Source organism: Phyllobates terribilis, unplaced genomic scaffold (genome assembly GCF_046119375.1).
Source record: "Phyllobates terribilis strain yellow unplaced genomic scaffold, ASM4611937v1 Scaffold_4__5_contigs__length_816908805, whole genome shotgun sequence".
Classification (NCBI taxonomy): Eukaryota; Metazoa; Chordata; class Amphibia; order Anura; family Dendrobatidae; genus Phyllobates; species Phyllobates terribilis.
Window position 1 is genome coordinate 674284022 of NW_027362764.1, and position 16671 is coordinate 674300692.

At 47.5% G+C, this 16671-nt stretch overlaps 1 non-coding gene and 9 pseudogenes across 1 annotated transcript; all 10 read left to right on the forward strand.

Annotated features, from left to right (window-relative positions):
• The first annotated feature begins 5151 nt into the window (after positions 1-5151).
• On the forward strand, positions 5152-5271 carry LOC141269386 (5S ribosomal RNA; annotated as a pseudogene).
• A 941-nt stretch (positions 5272-6212) lies between these two features.
• On the forward strand, positions 6213-6331 carry LOC141270098 (5S ribosomal RNA; annotated as a pseudogene).
• A 621-nt stretch (positions 6332-6952) lies between these two features.
• On the forward strand, positions 6953-7072 carry LOC141269313 (5S ribosomal RNA; annotated as a pseudogene).
• A 940-nt stretch (positions 7073-8012) lies between these two features.
• Positions 8013-8131, forward strand: LOC141269677 (5S ribosomal RNA; annotated as a pseudogene).
• A 620-nt stretch (positions 8132-8751) lies between these two features.
• Positions 8752-8871, forward strand: LOC141269644 (5S ribosomal RNA; annotated as a pseudogene).
• A 3316-nt stretch (positions 8872-12187) lies between these two features.
• LOC141268203 (5S ribosomal RNA) lies at positions 12188-12296 on the forward strand (annotated as a pseudogene).
• Positions 12297-12917: 621 nt separating this feature from the next.
• LOC141268553 (5S ribosomal RNA) lies at positions 12918-13037 on the forward strand (annotated as a pseudogene).
• Positions 13038-13978: 941 nt separating this feature from the next.
• LOC141266618 (5S ribosomal RNA) lies at positions 13979-14097 on the forward strand. The gene has a single exon (XR_012320648.1). It is a non-coding gene; the product is annotated as a 5S ribosomal RNA (ribosomal RNA).
• Positions 14098-14702: 605 nt separating this feature from the next.
• LOC141269643 (5S ribosomal RNA) lies at positions 14703-14822 on the forward strand (annotated as a pseudogene).
• Positions 14823-15751: 929 nt separating this feature from the next.
• LOC141269757 (5S ribosomal RNA) lies at positions 15752-15870 on the forward strand (annotated as a pseudogene).
• Positions 15871-16671: the final 801 nt, after the last annotated feature.

Here is a 16671-nt window from a genome sequence, read left to right on the forward strand (position 1 = left end):
GTCTTAGATTCTTTTTTCACTGGCTGCCGGGTCTTAAGTTACATCAGTTGAAAATAGAATGAATGGGATCCTATACTATTAGCTCAAAGTTCAAAGGCCGCAGCTGTCACACGTCATGCTGTAAAGCTACTTTAATTTGCACGAACACTTCATGCACAGAAAATATTAGCAACACAAAAGAATTAATAAGTATTACATATTTATTATAGTTCAACTAGATATATTGTTATTATTTTAAAATGTTATACACATAAAATCATGCAATTTTTTCACTTCCTGTGTGAATAAAGAAATAAATCAATTTTAGAGTTCTTTGATCAAATCCTGCTTTGGAATGAAAACTCTAAGGAAATATAAGAAAATAAAATTAAATATCAAATTCATACAGAAACAGAATTATTTAAATATCTTATACATATATTGGTTGGTTCTAATGTAATTCAAAATATTGCTACTTAAATTTATATATATGAAGTTCTAATTTATTAATTAATATATACAGTGCCTACAAGTAGTATTCAACCCCCTGCAGATTTAGGTGGTTGACACATGCGGAATTAACTTGGCATTGTGACATTTATACTGTAGATCAGCCTGGAAGTGGGAAATGCACTGCAGCAACTTTTTTTTTGTTTTTTTGTTTTTTTAAAACGTTAAAAGTTAATTCAGAGTGTCATTTATTATTCAACCCCTCAAACCACAAGAATTCTGTTTGGTCCCCCTAAAGTATTAAGAAGTAGTTCAGGCACCAAAAATAATGAGCTTCACATGTGTGGATTAAAGATCTCTTTTGCCAGCCTTTTCTGACTATTTAAGACCCTCCCCAAACTTGTGAACAGCACTCAGACATGGTCAACATGGGAAAGACAAAAGAGCATTCCAAGGCCATCAGAGACAAGATCGTGGAGGGTCACAAGGCTGGCAAGGGGTACAAAACCCTTTCCAAGGAGTTGGGCCTACCTGTCTCCACTGTTGGGAGCATCATCCGTAAGTGGAAGGCTTATGGAACTACTGTTAGCCTTCCACGGCCTGGACAGCCTTTGAAAGTGTCCTCCCGTGCCGAGGCCAGGCTTGTCCGAAGAGTCAAGGCTAACCCAAGGACAACAAGGAAGGAGCTCCGGGAAGATCTCATGGCAGTGGGGACATTGGTTTCAGTCAATACCATAAGTAACGTACTCCACCGCAATGGTTCAGTTCCAGACGAGCCCGTAAGGTACCTTTACTTTCAAAGCATCATGTCAAGGCTCGTCTACAGTTTGCTCATGATCACTTGGAGGACTCTGAGACAGACTGGTTCAAGGTTCTATGGTCTGATGAGACCAAGATCGAGATTCTTGGTGCCAACCACACACGTGACATTTGGAGACTGGATGGCACTGCATACGACCCCAAGAATACCATCCCTACAGTCAAGCATGGTGGTGGCAGCATCATGCTGTGGGGCTGTTTCTCTGCCAAGGGGCCTGGCCATCTGGTCCGCATCCATGGGAAGATGGATAGCACGGCCTACCTGGAGATTTTGGCCAAGAACCTCCGCTCCTCCATCAAGGATCTTAAGATGGATCGTAATTTCATCTTCCAACAAGACAATGACCCAAAGCACACAGCCAAGAAAACCAAGACCTGGTTCAAGAGGGAAAAAGTCAAGGTATTGGAGTGGCCTAGTCAGTCTCCTGACCTTAACCCAATTGAATACTTGTGGAAGGAGCTCAAGAATAAAGTCCACATGAGACACCCAAAGAAGCTAGATAACTTGGAGAAGATCTGCATGGAGGAGTGGGCCAAGATAACTCCACAGACCTGTGCCGGCCTGATCAGGTCTTATAAAAGACGATTATTAGCTATAATTGCAAACAAGGGTTATTCCACAAAATATTAAACATAGGGGTTGAATAATAATTGACCCACACTTTTATGTTTAAAATTTAATAAAATTCAAATGAGCAACATAACTTTTTGGTTTGTAAGATTTATGCTTCTGTTCATAAAACCTACTCTCGTTTGCAGTTTGAAGGCTCTAACTTATTTGCATCTTATCAAACCAGCTAAATCTGCAGGGGGTTGAATACTACTTGTAGGCACTGTATATATATATATATTTTATAAACGTATATATAAATACAATTATACGCAATCCCTACTTAGACAAGTGTATATATATATATATATATATAAATATATATATATGAACTATTAGAAACTATGTAACTACAATTTTACTGTATGAGATTATAAATAAATATTGAGACATTGTATTACATTTTGATACAACATTATAATTACAGTTTTTCCTTAGCCACTCCCTAAACCAAATCTTCTGTCTCTCTCAAATATCTCCAGGAACGCCCTATTTAGGAAAGACATTTTTCTATCCTTCAAAACCTCAGAGAACTGCCTGTTCTTCTGTCCACATTACATTACGTCACAGTGAGTTGGTCGTCTCACCTGTCTCTGTCCATCAGTTTCAGCCATTTTCCTTTTTAGAGAATCACAGTTCTGACTGAGAATTAACTCATTCTGTGGAGAGATGGATCTTTGCACTGGCTGATATGGCTTATAACATATATGAAATCTTCTGCGTATTTGATAGAGTTCACTATGGGGATGACTCAGTCTAGGAGAGTTTGATATTGGCTTTTGGTAAGATTTTACCTTTCCTGGTTTTATAAATTTAGCTTGATTTATTTTCTTTTCACGATTCTCTTGTTTTCTAACAAAATCCAGCATCTGCGCACATTCAAATAATGAATTTTTTTGTGATGCCATAACTTGGGAAACTGAATTTAGGAATTTGAATTTTTGTACAAAAGTTGTTATCATATGTTGTACTTTTCCATTTTTGATGAGAGCTTTGTACAACCGTTCAAATATGGACATGCATGTATATGTACATTCCTTCCTACCAAACCTTAGTTTCTGCAGATCTTCTATGTTGGGAAAATCCTTTGTGACACAATAAATCAAATATCTTAATCTGTCCGAATCATTTTCCTATCCATTAGGAGAGTCATTTTCACAGGGCATTAAATGTAAACGTCTGGACAATGTCACAGGAATCCATATTTTAAATAATTGATTCCTCTCCTCATTGGATAAATCAAACTTATCAGAGAAGCTCTCAAATGTCTCTGAATTTCTACAGGCATGGATTTTGACATCATATTTTGGCATGATTTTGTATAATTTCAGCAAATTTTTCCTCATTTTAATTTGGAGTTGAGCCTGGGTAATTCCAGAATTCTCTGATATTTTTAGTGGCTCTTGTACGTCCGTTCCTCCTACGTCACTCATGTCTCCTCCCACATCACCTAGTATGTCGGTTTTTCGTATGTCAGTCATGTCTCCTCCCATGTCAGGCTTCTGTATGTCCGTCTCTTGGTCAGACCCAAGGTCACCTTCAGTTACAGACACGTGTCTTACTTCTTGTTCATTTTCCACATTACAGTCAGAATCAGTATCACCGTCTGACACTTCTACACTATTTTCCTGCTTAGAAATCTCTAACACAAGACTATGAAAAAAATCTACCAAATGTAGAATATTTCTCAATTTCTGTTTGTCTCTATTTACCAATTTAGAAGTTAACTGTAAATTCTGCAATTCACATTCTTTGTATAAACTGAGCCACAAAACTTCTATGTCATCTCCTACATTACCTTTGAAATTAATATTACTTTGTTTAGCAAAAGAAGAAATTATATCCATATTTTGCTTACCTTAAGATTCCTTGGCTTCTCTTTATCAGCACGTCCTGTCTTCAGTTCGTCTGATTCTTTTCCTGTGTGATTCTGTTCCTTGTTAGTACCTCTGCTTCCTGTCTTTCCTCAGTCTGTAGGTCCTTTCTGCTTCTCGTGACAAACTAGTGAATTTACTGACACGTGAACAACAGCTGTTCAGCTCGTCAGGACTCCCCCCTTGTTCACGGAAGAAATTCACTTACTTAATTTAAAAAACAAAAAAACAGGACTGGCTGGCTCACCATTGTAAAATAATACTCTTCCTGTATTATTTTTTTCTACTGAGGACTTCTCAAAGTATCAATATCACGATATTCTTATAAAAAATGTATCTATTTATTCTTGGATTGTCCATTAAAAAGAATCAGATTGCAGCAGGTACATACAATAATTAGTTATAAAGTAATTGTCCATTTGTCCATAATTAGCTTAATTGTTGAGATTCACCCATCTTTCCTTGGATCCTGGCTGGTAAATCATGTCTTTGTCCAGCATGTGTCCAGGCCTACATGTCATCTGCTTCTCAGCATGAAGATTCTGTGTCTTGTGGGGTGGGCAGAGCAAGAGAGCCCCCCCTTTCTGTACCATGGGCTTTTATAGCCAGTCGTATGGACACCTGTTCTACATATGGTAGTGAACCAAAAATACACACACAAATAGCGCATGTCAACTAGACACGATGGCTGAGGCATAGAACTCAGAAAAATGATTATCGATTAACATTCCAAATGAATTTCCATAATTAACCATTTAACATTTCCCCCTTTTTTGAGATTGCCAGGTGCTGTAGGCTTTTGCTTTTTCCTTCCTTCCACCAGCAGGGGGCACTCTCTTCTATGCCTTTTTTCCATTCCCTTTCACAAGTGCACACATTCATTCTCTTTTCTTTTTTTCATTTGCTTTCTCTCTTGCGCTATTTCATCTCTGCAAAATACCAGCATCCTTCTGATCACCGTGGGCCTCCAGCATTGTTGCTTCTTTACTTTTAATACTAGGCTCCTTTTCACCAGGACCAGCGTCTCCCGGGTCGCTGGAGGCAACCACCGGTAACCCCAAGCAGAAGGCCTTTGCAGGCAACACGACCCTCCCCCCTGAAGAGCAGCTCAAAGTCACTGGCAACCATCTCACCCTCTTCCTTCATTCACCCCTGGACGTCTCGCTCAGCCCCCAAGTTACGGGTCCAGCTTGCTCTTTCTGTCACATTACCGCGATGAAGGGTTTAGCCTGCAGGAGACCGTGCGCCGAGCCATTTTTGAAGACACCTGATGCGGCGGGTGAATCACTGCTAAATAAACCACACCTGTAGGGACGGCACAGCCTTTGCATGGACCCTTCGGAGCCCACCCCGTCACGGCCAGATTGGTCGCCACCAAGCGATCCTGACAAAGTCTGGCCGGGTGATGGATCAAGCAGCGTCTACTGGCCATACAACCTTGGATACGCCTGATCTCGTCTGATCTCGGAAGCAAAGCATGGCTGGGCTCGGACAGTTCTTGGATGGGATACCTCCTGGGAACACCGGGTGCTGTAGACCATTTTGATGACGTTTTGCCCTACTGCCCAGCTCGGCTAGCATGGAACGGCGCCTTACCGGACACCGACCTTAAGTAACTTAGATGATGGAAGCCCCAAGGCCTCTGAGCCAGTTGGCAGCTAAGTACGCTACCCTGCCGCCTTCACGCAGGCCTGACACCGAGCTCCTTGCCACGGCTAGGAGTGCTTATTGACTCCGCAGCTCGCCGTGTGGAAATGATGGCGTTAAAAGCACCCGGTGCCGTGAAGGGGCCAGGCTTTCAGCAGGTGCCCAGGGAAGGCTTTGGATGCCGGCCGCCTAGCGAGGGCCAGCAGAAGTAACATGTTTCTCTGCAAAGAAGCTTGTGTAACCAAGCCAGACGGCTGACAAAGAGCTAACCTCAGTTCAAGGAAGGCAAGGAAGGTGTGGAAGGAATTGGGGAGGGGGGGGTGATTCCTGCTAGGGCCCTGAAATCATAAAACAGGCAGGAGAGTCTGACGCATGGTGACGGAGAGGTTGTAGGGGCAGATAGGGGGTGTTGTCACGTGCGAGCACGTGTGCATGCTGGCTTGTGTGTGAGAGTGCGCATCCTAGGTGTGAGGCGCTGCAGACAGTCAAAGGGATTGTTCCCTTTCATTAAAAGTTAATCCCCGGATGCAGGCTATTAGAAAGCAACTAACCGCGCTCTACTCACCCTACCCGGGTCTACCGGTGAGTCTCGCCTCTGCTCCCGGCCTGTGGCATTGGCCGTGAAGCTGACGTTCCGTCGACAGCGCTGCAGCCGATCAGTGAGCTCAGCGGCTCTGAGTGGGGCGTTGTGTCTACAAGACCTTTTAAGGAAGCCAGCAAAAAAATTGAAGAGAAGGGAAAGCACAAAAGGACCTGGTCTTGCTGAGCACTGGAAAGGGCAGCCGGCAGCCAGACTTCAAAGTAGAAAAGCAGCAAGTGAGAGGCTTGTCACTGTCTATGGCCACACTACCCTGAACATGCCTGAACACGCCTGATCTTAGAAGCTAAGCAGAGTTGGGCCTGGTTAGTACTTGGAAAGGAGACCGCCTGGGAATACCAGGTGCTGCAGGCGTTTGCTTTTTCCTTCCTTCCACCAGCAGGGGGCACTCTCCTCTATGCCTTTTTTCCATTCCGTTTCACAAGTGCACACATTCATTTTCTTTTCTTTTTTTCATTTGCTTTCTCTCTTGCGCTATTTCATCTCTGCAAAATACCAGCATCCTTCTGATCACCGTGGGCCTCCAGCATTGATGCTTCTTTACTTTTAACACTAGGCTCCTTTTCACCAGGATCAGCGTCTCCCGCGTGGCTGGAGTCAACCACCGGTAACCCCAAGCAGAAGACCTTTGCAGGCAACACGACCCTCCCCCCTGAAGAGCAGCTCAAAGTCACTGGCAACCATCTCACGCTCTTCCTTCATTCACCCTTGGACGTCTCGCTCCGCCCCCAAGTTACGGGTCCAGCTTGCTCTTTCTGTCACATTACCGTGATGAAGGGTTTAGCCTGCAGGAGACCCTGCGCTGAGACATTTTTGAAGGCACCTGATGCGGCGGGTGAATCACTGCTAAACAAACCACACCTGTAGGGACGGCACAGACTTTGCATGGACCCTTCGGAGCCCGCCCCTTCACGGCCGGATTGCTCGCCACCAAGCGATCCCGAGAAAGGCTGGCCGGGCGATGGATCGAGCAGTGTCTACTGGCCATACCACCTTGGATACGCCCTATCTTGTTTGATCTTGAAAGCAAAGCAAGGCTGGGCTCGGACAGTACTTGGATGGGAGACCTCCTCGGAACACCGGGTGCTGTAGACCATTTTGATGACGTTTTGCCCTACTGCCCAGCTCGGCTAGCATGGAACGGCGCCTTGCCGGACAACGACCTTAAGTAATTTAGATGATGGAAGCCCCAAGGCCTCTGAGCCAGTTGGCAGCCAAGTACGCTACCCTGCCGCCTTCACGCAGGCCTGACACCGAGCTCCTTGCCACGGCTAGGAGTGCTTATTGACTCCGCAGCTCGACGTGTGGAAATGATGGCGTTAAAAGCAACCGGGGCCGTGAAGGGGCCAGGTTTTCAGCAGGTGCCCAGGGAAGGTTTTGGATGCCAGCCGCCTAGCGAGGGCCAGCAGAAGTAACATGTTTCTCTGCAAAGAAGCTTGTGTAACCAAGCCAGACGTATGACAGGAGCTAACCTCAGTGCAAGGAAGGCAAGGAAGGTGTGGAAGGAATTGGGGAGGGAGGGGTGATTCCTGCTAGGGCCCTGAAATCATAAAACAGGCAGGAGAGTCTTACGCATGGTGACGGAGAGGTTGTAGGGGCAGATAGGGGGTGTTGTCACGTGCGAGCACGTGTGCATGCTGGCTTTTGTGTGAGAGTGCGCTTCCTAGGTGTGGCGCGCTGCAGACAGTCAAAGGGATTGTTCCCTTTCATTAAAAGTTAATCCCCGGCTGCAGGCTATTAGAAAGCAACTAACCACGCTCTACTCACCCTACCCGGGTCTACTGGTGAGTCTCGCCTCTGCTCCCGGCCTGTGGCATTGGCAGTGAAGCTGACATTCCGTCGACAGCGCTGCAGCCGATCAGTGAGTTCAGCGGCTCTGAGTGGGGCGTTGTGTCTACAAGACCTTTTAAGGAAGCCAGCAAAAAAATTGAAGAGAAGGGAAAGCACAAAAGGACCTGGTCTTGCTGAGCCCTGAAAAGGGCAGCCGGCAGCCAGACTTCAAAGTAGAAAAGCAGCAAGTGAGAGGCTTGTCTGTCCCTAAGGCCACACCACCCTGAACAAGCCTGGTCTCATCTGATCTTGGAAGCTAAGCAGGGTCAGGCCTGGTTAGTACTTGGATGGGAGACTGCCTAGGAATACCAGGTGCTGTAGGCTTTTGCTTTTTCCTTCCTTCCACCAGCAGGGGGTAATCTCTTCTATGCCTTTTTCCATTCCCTTTCACAAGTGCACACATTCATTCTCTTTTCTTTTTTTCATTTGCTTTCTCTCTTGCGCTATTTCATCTCTGCAAAATACCAGCATCCTTCTGATCACCGTGGGCCTCCAGCATTGTTGCTTCTTTACTTTTAATACTAGGCTCCTTTTCACCAGGACCGGCGTCTCCCGCGTGGCTGGAGGCAACCACCGGTAACCCCAAGCAGAAGACCTTTGCAGGCAACACGACCCTCCCCCCTGAAGAGCAGCTCAAAGTCACTGGCAACCATCTCACCCTCTTCCTTCATTCACCCCTGGACGTCTCGCTCCGCCCAAAGGTTACGGATCCAGCGTGCTCTTTCTGTTACATTACCGCGATGAAGGGTTTAGCCTGCAGGAGACCCTGCGCCAAGACATTTTTGAAGACATCTGATGCGGCGGATGAATCACTGCTAAACAAACCACACCGGTAGGGACGGCACAGCCTTTGCATGGACCCTTCGGAGCCCGCCCCGTCACGGCCAGATTGCTCGCCACCAAGCGATCCTGAGAAAGGCTGGCCGGGCGATGGATCAAGCAGCATCTACTGGCCATACCACCTTGGATACGCCCGATCTCTTCTGGTCTCGGAAGCAAAGCAGTGCTGGGCTCGGACAGCACTTGGATGGGAGACCTCCTGGGAACACCGGGTGCTGTAGACCATTTTGATGACGTTTTGCCCTACTGCCCAGCTCGGCTAGCATGGAACGGCGCCTTGCCGGACACCGACCTTAAGTAACTTAGATGATGGAAGCCCCAAGGCCTCTGAGCCAGTTGGCAGCTAAGTACGCTACTCCGCCGCCTTCACGCAGGTCTGACACCGAGCTCCTTGCCACGGCTAGGAGTGCTTATTGACTCCGCAGCTCGCCGTGTGGAAATGATGGCGTTAAAAGCACCCGGGGCCGTGAAGGGGCCAGGCTTTCAGCAGGTGCCCAGGGAAGGTTTTGGATGCCGGCCGCCTAGCGAGGGCCAGCAGAAGTAACATGTTTCTCTGCAAAGAAGCTTGTGTAACCAAGCCAGACGGCTGACAAAGAGCTAACCTCAGTGCAAGGAAGGTTATCCTTATCCTCTCTTGCTGACAACTTTATCTTCCAAAAGGTAGGGGAGAAAACAAGGGGATCTGCTACTTTGGATCTAATCCTTATAAACAGGGAGGAAATGGTTGAGGAGGTAAAGGTGGCTGGGACCCTAGGAGGCAGCGATCATGCTATTATAGAATTTTGGATAACTAGAGGAGGAAGACATGTGAAGACTCAAACTTCAAGGTTAGATTTTAGAAAGGCAGATTTTAAGAGACTCAGAAAGAGAATAGGAAGGATCCAATGGCTGGATGTCCTTAAGGACAAAAATGTCCAGGAAGGATGGGAAATTTTTAAAAATGAGATTCTCTAAGCACAATCGTTAACAATCCCGAAAAGTAGGAAGAATGGGAAGCATTTAAGGAAACCAGGATGGATGAACACAGAACTTAAACACATGCTAAAAAGAAAGAAAGAAATGTTTATTAAATGGAAAGAGGGAGGCTTATCTAAAGAAGATTATAATGCAGTCTGCAGATCCTGCAGGGCACGTATCAGGTTAGCTAAAGCTGACAATGAATTAAGGCTTGCAAGAGATGTCAAAAGCAATAAAAAAGGATTTTGGGGGTATGTCAAAAGTAAAAGAAAAGTCAAAGATGCTATAGGATTTTTACAGGATGAAAATGGAGAAATGGGAAGAGAGGATGTTGAGAAGGCCGAACTTTTTCATTCCTATTTTGCATCTGTTTTCTCTCAGAAAGAAAATGTAACATCAACTGATCTTCACTGTCCTTTTAAAGGAATAGAGGAATCCAAGTTATCTGTAAACAGAAAGATTGTGAGGGAATATTTAGCTAACATAAATGAGTTCAAGTCTCCAGGTCCAGATGAATTACACCCCAGAGTACTGAAGGAGATCGTAGAAGAAATTTTAGAACCACTTTCCATAATCTTTGAAAATTCTTGGAGAACAGTAGAAGTCCCAGAAGACTGGAGAAGAGCAAATGTTGTTCCTATCTTCAAAAAGGGGAAGAAGGTGGACCCAGGGAACTATAGGCCGGTGAGTCTGACTTCTATACTAGGAAAGATCTTTGAACAAATTATTAAACAACATGTATGTAAGTACATGGATAAGAATGAAGTGATTAACCAGAGTCAGCATGGGTTTGTAACTAACAAGTCATGTCAGACTAACTTAATTTCCTTCTATGACAGAATCACTGACTGGGTGGATCAGGGAAATGCTGTAGATATAGTATATCTTGACTTCAGCAAAGCATTTGACAAAGTATCTCACACCATCCTTATTGAAAAAATGACCAAGTATGCAATGGACCAGGCAACTGTTAGGTGGATTCATAACTGGCTTAGTGATCGGACTCAAAGGGTGGTTGTAAATGGCTTCACATCCAGCTGGATGAATGTCTCAAGTGGGGTACCACAGGGCTCCGTCCTGGGACCTGTATTGTTCAACATCTTTATCAATGATTTAGATGAAGGAATTGAGGGTAAACTGATTAAATTTGCTGATGACACAAAGCTAGGAGGGATAGCTAATACTAGAGAAGAGAGAGAGAGGATTCAAAAAGACCTAAATAAACTGGAGCAGTGGGCAGCAACCAACAGAATGGTTTTTAACAGGGAAAAATGCAAAGTACTACATCTGGGCAATAAAAATGAAAAAAGCATATACAGAATGGGAGGAATAGAGCTAAGCAACAGTACATGTGAAAAAGACTTAGGTATACTAATAGATCATAGACTGAACATGAGTCAACAGTGTGATGCAGCAGGAAAAAAGGCAAATACAATTCTGGGATGTATTAACAGAAGCATACAGTCTAGATCACGTGAAGTCATTATCGGTCTTTACTCCTCTTTGGTCAGACCTCATCTGGAATACTGTGTACAGTTTTGGGCACCACATTTTAAAAAAGACATAGACAAACTGGAGCAAGTTCAGAGAAGAGCGACCAGAATGGTGACTGGTCTGCAAACCATGTCCTATGAGGAACGGTTGCAGGATTTGGGAATGTTTAGCTTGCAAAAAAAGAAGACTGAGAGGAGACTTAATAGCTGTCTACAAATATGTCAAGGGCTGTCAAATTGTAGAAGGATCATCTTTATTCTCATTTGCACAAGGAAAGACTAGAAGCAATGGGATGAAACTAAGTGGGAGGAGACACATATTAGATATTAGAAAAAACTTTTTGACAGTTAGGGTGATTAATGAGTGGAACAGGCTGCCACGAGAGGTGGTGAGTTCCCCTTCAATGGACGTCTTCAAACAGAGGCTGGACAGACATCTGTCTGAGATGATCTAGTGAATCCTGCTTTGAGCAGGGGGTTGGACCACATGACCCAGGAGGTCCCTTCCAACTCTACCATTCTATGATTCTATGATTCTATGATTCTATGAAGGCAAGGAAGGAATTGGGGAGGGGGGGTGATTCCTGCTAGGGCCCTGAAATCATAAAACAGGCAGGAGAGTCTGACGCATGGTGACGGAGAGGTTGTAGGGGCAGATAGGGGGTGTTGTCACGTGCGAGCACGTGTGCATGCTGGCTTGTGTGTGAGAGTGCGCTTCCTAGGTGTGGCGCGCTGCAGACAGTCAAAGGGATTGTTCCCTTTCATTAAAAGTTAATCCCCGGCTGCAGGCAATTAGAAAGCAACTAACCGCCATCTACTCACCCTACCCGGGTCTACCGGTGAGTCTCGCCTCTGCTTCCGGCCTGTGGCATTGGCCGTGAAGCTGACGTTCCGTCGACAGCGCTGCAGCCGATCAGTGAGCTCAGCGGCTCTGAGTGGGGCGTTGTGTCTACAAGACCTTCTAAGGAAGCCAGCAAAAAAATTGAAGAGAAGGGAAAGCACAAAAGGACCTGGTCTTGCTGAGCACTGGAAAGGGCAGCCGGCAGCCAGACGTCAAAGTAGAAAAGCAGCAAGTGAGAGGCTTGTCTCTGCCTACGGCCACACCACCCTGAACACGCCTGATCTCGGAAGCTAAGCAGGGTTGGGCCTGGTTAGTACTTGGATAGGAGACTGCCTGGGAATGCCAGGTGCTGTGGGCTTTTGATTTTTCCTTCCTTCCACCAGCAGGGGGCACTCTCTTCTATGCCTTTTTTCCATTCCCTTTCAGAAGTGCACACATTCATTCTCTTTTCTTTTTTTCATTTGCTTTCTCTCTTGCGCTATTTCATCTCTGCAAAATACCAGCATCCTTCTGATCACCGTGGAACTCCAGCATTGTTGCTTCTTTACTTTTAATACTAGGCTCCTTTTCACCAGGACCAGCGTCTCCCGGGTGGCTGGAGGCAACAACCGGTAACCCCAAGCAGAAGACCTTTGCAGGCAACACTACCCTCCCCCCTGAAGAGCAGCTCAAAGTCATTGGCAACCATCTCACCCTCTTCCTTCATTCACCCCTGGAAGTCTCGCTCCGCCCCCAAGTTACGGGTCCAGCTTGCTCTTTCTGTCACATTACCGCGATGAAGGGTTTAGCCTGCAGGAGAACCTGCGCCGAGCCATTTTTGAAGACACCTGATGCGGCCGGAGAATCACTGCTAAACAATCCACACCTGTAGGGACGGCACAGCCTTTGCATGGACGCATCGGAGCCCGCCCCGTCACGGCCAGATTGCTTGCCACCAAGCGATCCTGAGAAAGGCTGGCCGGGCGATGGATCGAGCAGCGTCTACTGGCCATACCACCTTGGATGCGCCTGATCTCGTCTGATCTCGGAAGCAAAGCAGGGCTGGGCTCCAACAGTACTTGGATGGGATACCTCCTGGGAACACCGGGTGCTGTAGACCATTTTGATGACGTTTTGCCCTACTGCCCAGCTCGGCTAGCATGGAACGGCGCCTTGCCGGACACCGACCTTAAGTAACTTAGATGATGGAATCCCCAAGGACTCTGAGCCAGTTGGCAGCTAAGTACGCTACCCTGCCGCCTTCACGCAGGCCTGACACCGAGCTCCTTGCCACGGCTAGGAGTGCTTATTGACTCCGCAGCTCGCCGTGTGGAAATGATGGCGTTAAAAGCACTCGGGGCCGTGAAGGGGCCAGGCTTTCAGCAGGTGCCCAGGGAAGGTTTTGGATGCCGGCCGCCTAGCGAGGGCCAGAAGAAGTAACATGTTTCTCTGCAAAGAAACTTTTGTAACCAAGCCAGACAGCTGACAAAGAGCTAACCTCAGTGCAAGGAAGGCAAGGAAGGTGCGGAAGGAATTGGGGAGGGTGGGGTGATTCCTGCTAGAGCCCTGAAATCATAAAACAGGCAGGAGAGTCTGACGCATGGTGACGGAGAGGTTGTAGGGGCAGATAGGGGGTGTTGTCACGTGCGAGCACGTGTGCATGCTGGCTTGTGTGTGAGAGTGAGCTTCCTAGTTGTGGCGCGCTGCAGACAGTCAAAGGGATTGTTCCCTTTCATTAAAAGTTAATCCCCGGCTGCAGGCTATTAGAAAGCAACTAACCGCACTCTACTCACCCTACCCGGGTCTACCGGTGAGTCTCACCTCTGCTCCCGGCGTGTGGCATTGGCCGTGAAGCTGACGTTCCGTCGACAGCGCTGCAGCCAATTAGTGAGCTCAGCGGCTCTGAGTGGGGCGTTGTGTCTACAAGACCTTTTAAGGAAGCCAGCAAAAAAATTGAAGAGAAGGGAAAGCACAAAAGGACCTGGTCTTGCTGAGCACTGGAAAGGGCAGCCGGCAGCCAGACGTCAAAGTAGAAAAGCAGCAAGTGAGAGGCTTGTCTCTGCCTACGGCCACACCACCCTAAACACGCCTGATCTCGTCTGATCTTGGAAGCTAAGCAGGGCTGGGCCTGGTTAGTACTTGGATGGGAGACCACCTGTGAATACCAGGTGCTGTAGGCTCTTGCTTTTTCCTTCCTTCCACCAGCAGGGGGCACTCTCTTCTATGCCTTTTTTCCATTCCCTTTCACAAGTGCACACATTCATTCTCTTTTCTTTTTTTCATTTGCTTTCTCTCTTGCGCTATTTCATCTCTGCAAAATACCAGCATCCTTCTGATCACCGTGGGCCTCCAGCATTGTTGCTTCTTTACTTTTAATACTAGGACCAGCGTCTCCCGGGTGTCTGGAGGCAACAACCGGTAACCCCAAGCAGAAGACCTTTGCAGGCAACACGACCCTCCCCCTGAAGAGCAGCTCAAAGTCACTGGCAACCATCTCACCCTCTTCCTTCATTCACCCCTGGACGTCTCGCTCCACCCCCAAGTTACGGGTCCAGCTTGCTCTTTCTGTCACATTACCGGGATGAAGGGTTTAGCCTGCAGGAGACCCTGCGCCGAGCCATTTTTGAAGACACCTGATGCGGCGGGTGAATCACTGCTAAACAAACCACACTTGTAGGGACGGCACAGCCTTTGCATGGACCCTTCGGAGCCCGCCCCGTCACGGCCAGATTTCTCGCCACCAAGCGATCCTGAGAAAGGCTGGCCGGGCGATGGATCGAGCAGCGTCTACTGGCCATACCACCTTGGATGCGCCTGATCTCGTCTGATTTCGGAAGCAAAGCATTGCTGGGCTCAAACAGTACTTGGATGGGATACCTCCTGGGAACACCGGGTGCTGTAGACCATTTTGATGACGTTTTGCCCTACTGCCCAGCTCGGCTAGCATGGAACGGCGCCTTGCCGGACACCGACATTAAGTAACTTAGATGATGGAAGCCCCAAGGCCTCTGAGCCAGTTGGCAGCTAAGTACGCTACCACGCAGGCCTGACACCAAGCTCCTTGCCACGGCTAGGAGTGCTTATTGACTCCGCAGCTCGCCGTGTGGAAATGATGGTGTTAAAAGCACCCGGGGCCGTGAAGGGGCCAGGCTTTAAGCAGGTGCCCAGGGAAGGTTTTGGATGCCGGCCACCTAGCGAGGGCCAGCAGAAGTAACATGTTTCTCTGCAAAGAAGCTTGTGTAACCAAGCCAGACGGCTGACAAAGAGCTAACCTCAGTGCAAGGAAGGCAAGGAAGGTGCGGAAGGAATTGGGGAGGGGGGATGATTCCTGCTAGGGCCCTGAAATCATAAAACAGGCAGGAGAGTCTGACGCATGGTGACGGAGAGGTTGTAGGGGCAGATAGGGGGTGTTGTCACGTGCGAGCACGTGTGCATGCTGGCTTGTGTGTGAGACTGCGCTTCCTAGGTGTGGCGCGCTGCAGACAGTCAAAGGGATTGTTCCCTTTCATTAAAAGTTAATCCCCGGCTGCAGGCTATTAGAAAGCAACTAACCGCGCTCTACTCACCCTACCCGGGTCTACCATTGAGTCTCGCCTCTGCTCCCGGCCTGTGGTATTGGCCGTGAAGCTGACGTTCCGTCGATAGCGCTGCAGCCGATCAGTGAGCTCAGTGGCTCTGAGTGGGGCGTTCTGTCTACAAGACCTTTTAAGGAAGTCAGCAAAAAAATTGAAGAGAAGGGAAAGCACAAAAGTACCTGGTCTTGCTGAACACTGGAAAGGGCATCGGGCAGCCAGACTTCAAAGTAGAAAATCAGCAAGTGAGAGGCTTTTCTCTGCCCACGGCCACACCACCATAAACACGCCTGATCTCGTCTGATCACGGAAGCTAAGCAGCGTCAGGCCTGGTTGGTACTTAGATGGGAGACCACCTGGGAATACCAGGTGCTGTAGGCTTTTGCTTTTTCCTTCCTTCCACCAGCAGGGGGCACTCTCTTCTATGCCTTTTTTCCATTCCCTTTCACAAGTGCACACATTCATTCTCTTTTCTTTTCTTCATTTGCTTTCTCTTCCGCTATTTCATCTCTGCAAAATACCAGCATCCTTCTGATCACCGTGGGCCTCCAGCATTATTGCTTCTTTACTTTTAATACTAGGCTCCTTTTCACCAGGACCAGCGTCTCCCGGGTGGCTGGAGGCAACAACCGGTAACCCCAAGCAGAAGACTTTTGCAGGCAACATGACTCTCCCCCCTGAAGAGCAGCTCAAAGTCACTGGCAACCATCTCACCCTCTTCCTTCATTCACCCCTGGGCGTCTCGCTCCGCCCCCAAGTTACGGGTCCAGCATGCTCTTTCTGTCACATTACCGCGATGAAGGGTTTAGCCTGCAGGAGACCCTGCGCCGAGACATTTTTGAAGACACCTGATGCGGCGGGTGAATCACTGCTAAACAAACCACACCTGTAGGGACGGCACAGCCTTTGCATGGACCCTTCGGAGCCCGCCCCGTCACGGCCAGATTTCTCTCCATCAAGCGATCCTGAGAAAGGCTGGCCGGGCGATGGATTGAGCAGCGTCTACTGGCCATACCAACTTGAATACGCCCGATCTAATCTGATCTTGGAAGCTAAGCAGGGTTGGGCCTGGTTAGTACTTGGATGGGAGACTGTAAAATAATACTCTTCTTGTATTTATTTTTTTCTACTGAGGACTTCTCAAAGTATCAATATCATGATATTCTTATAAAAAAATGTATC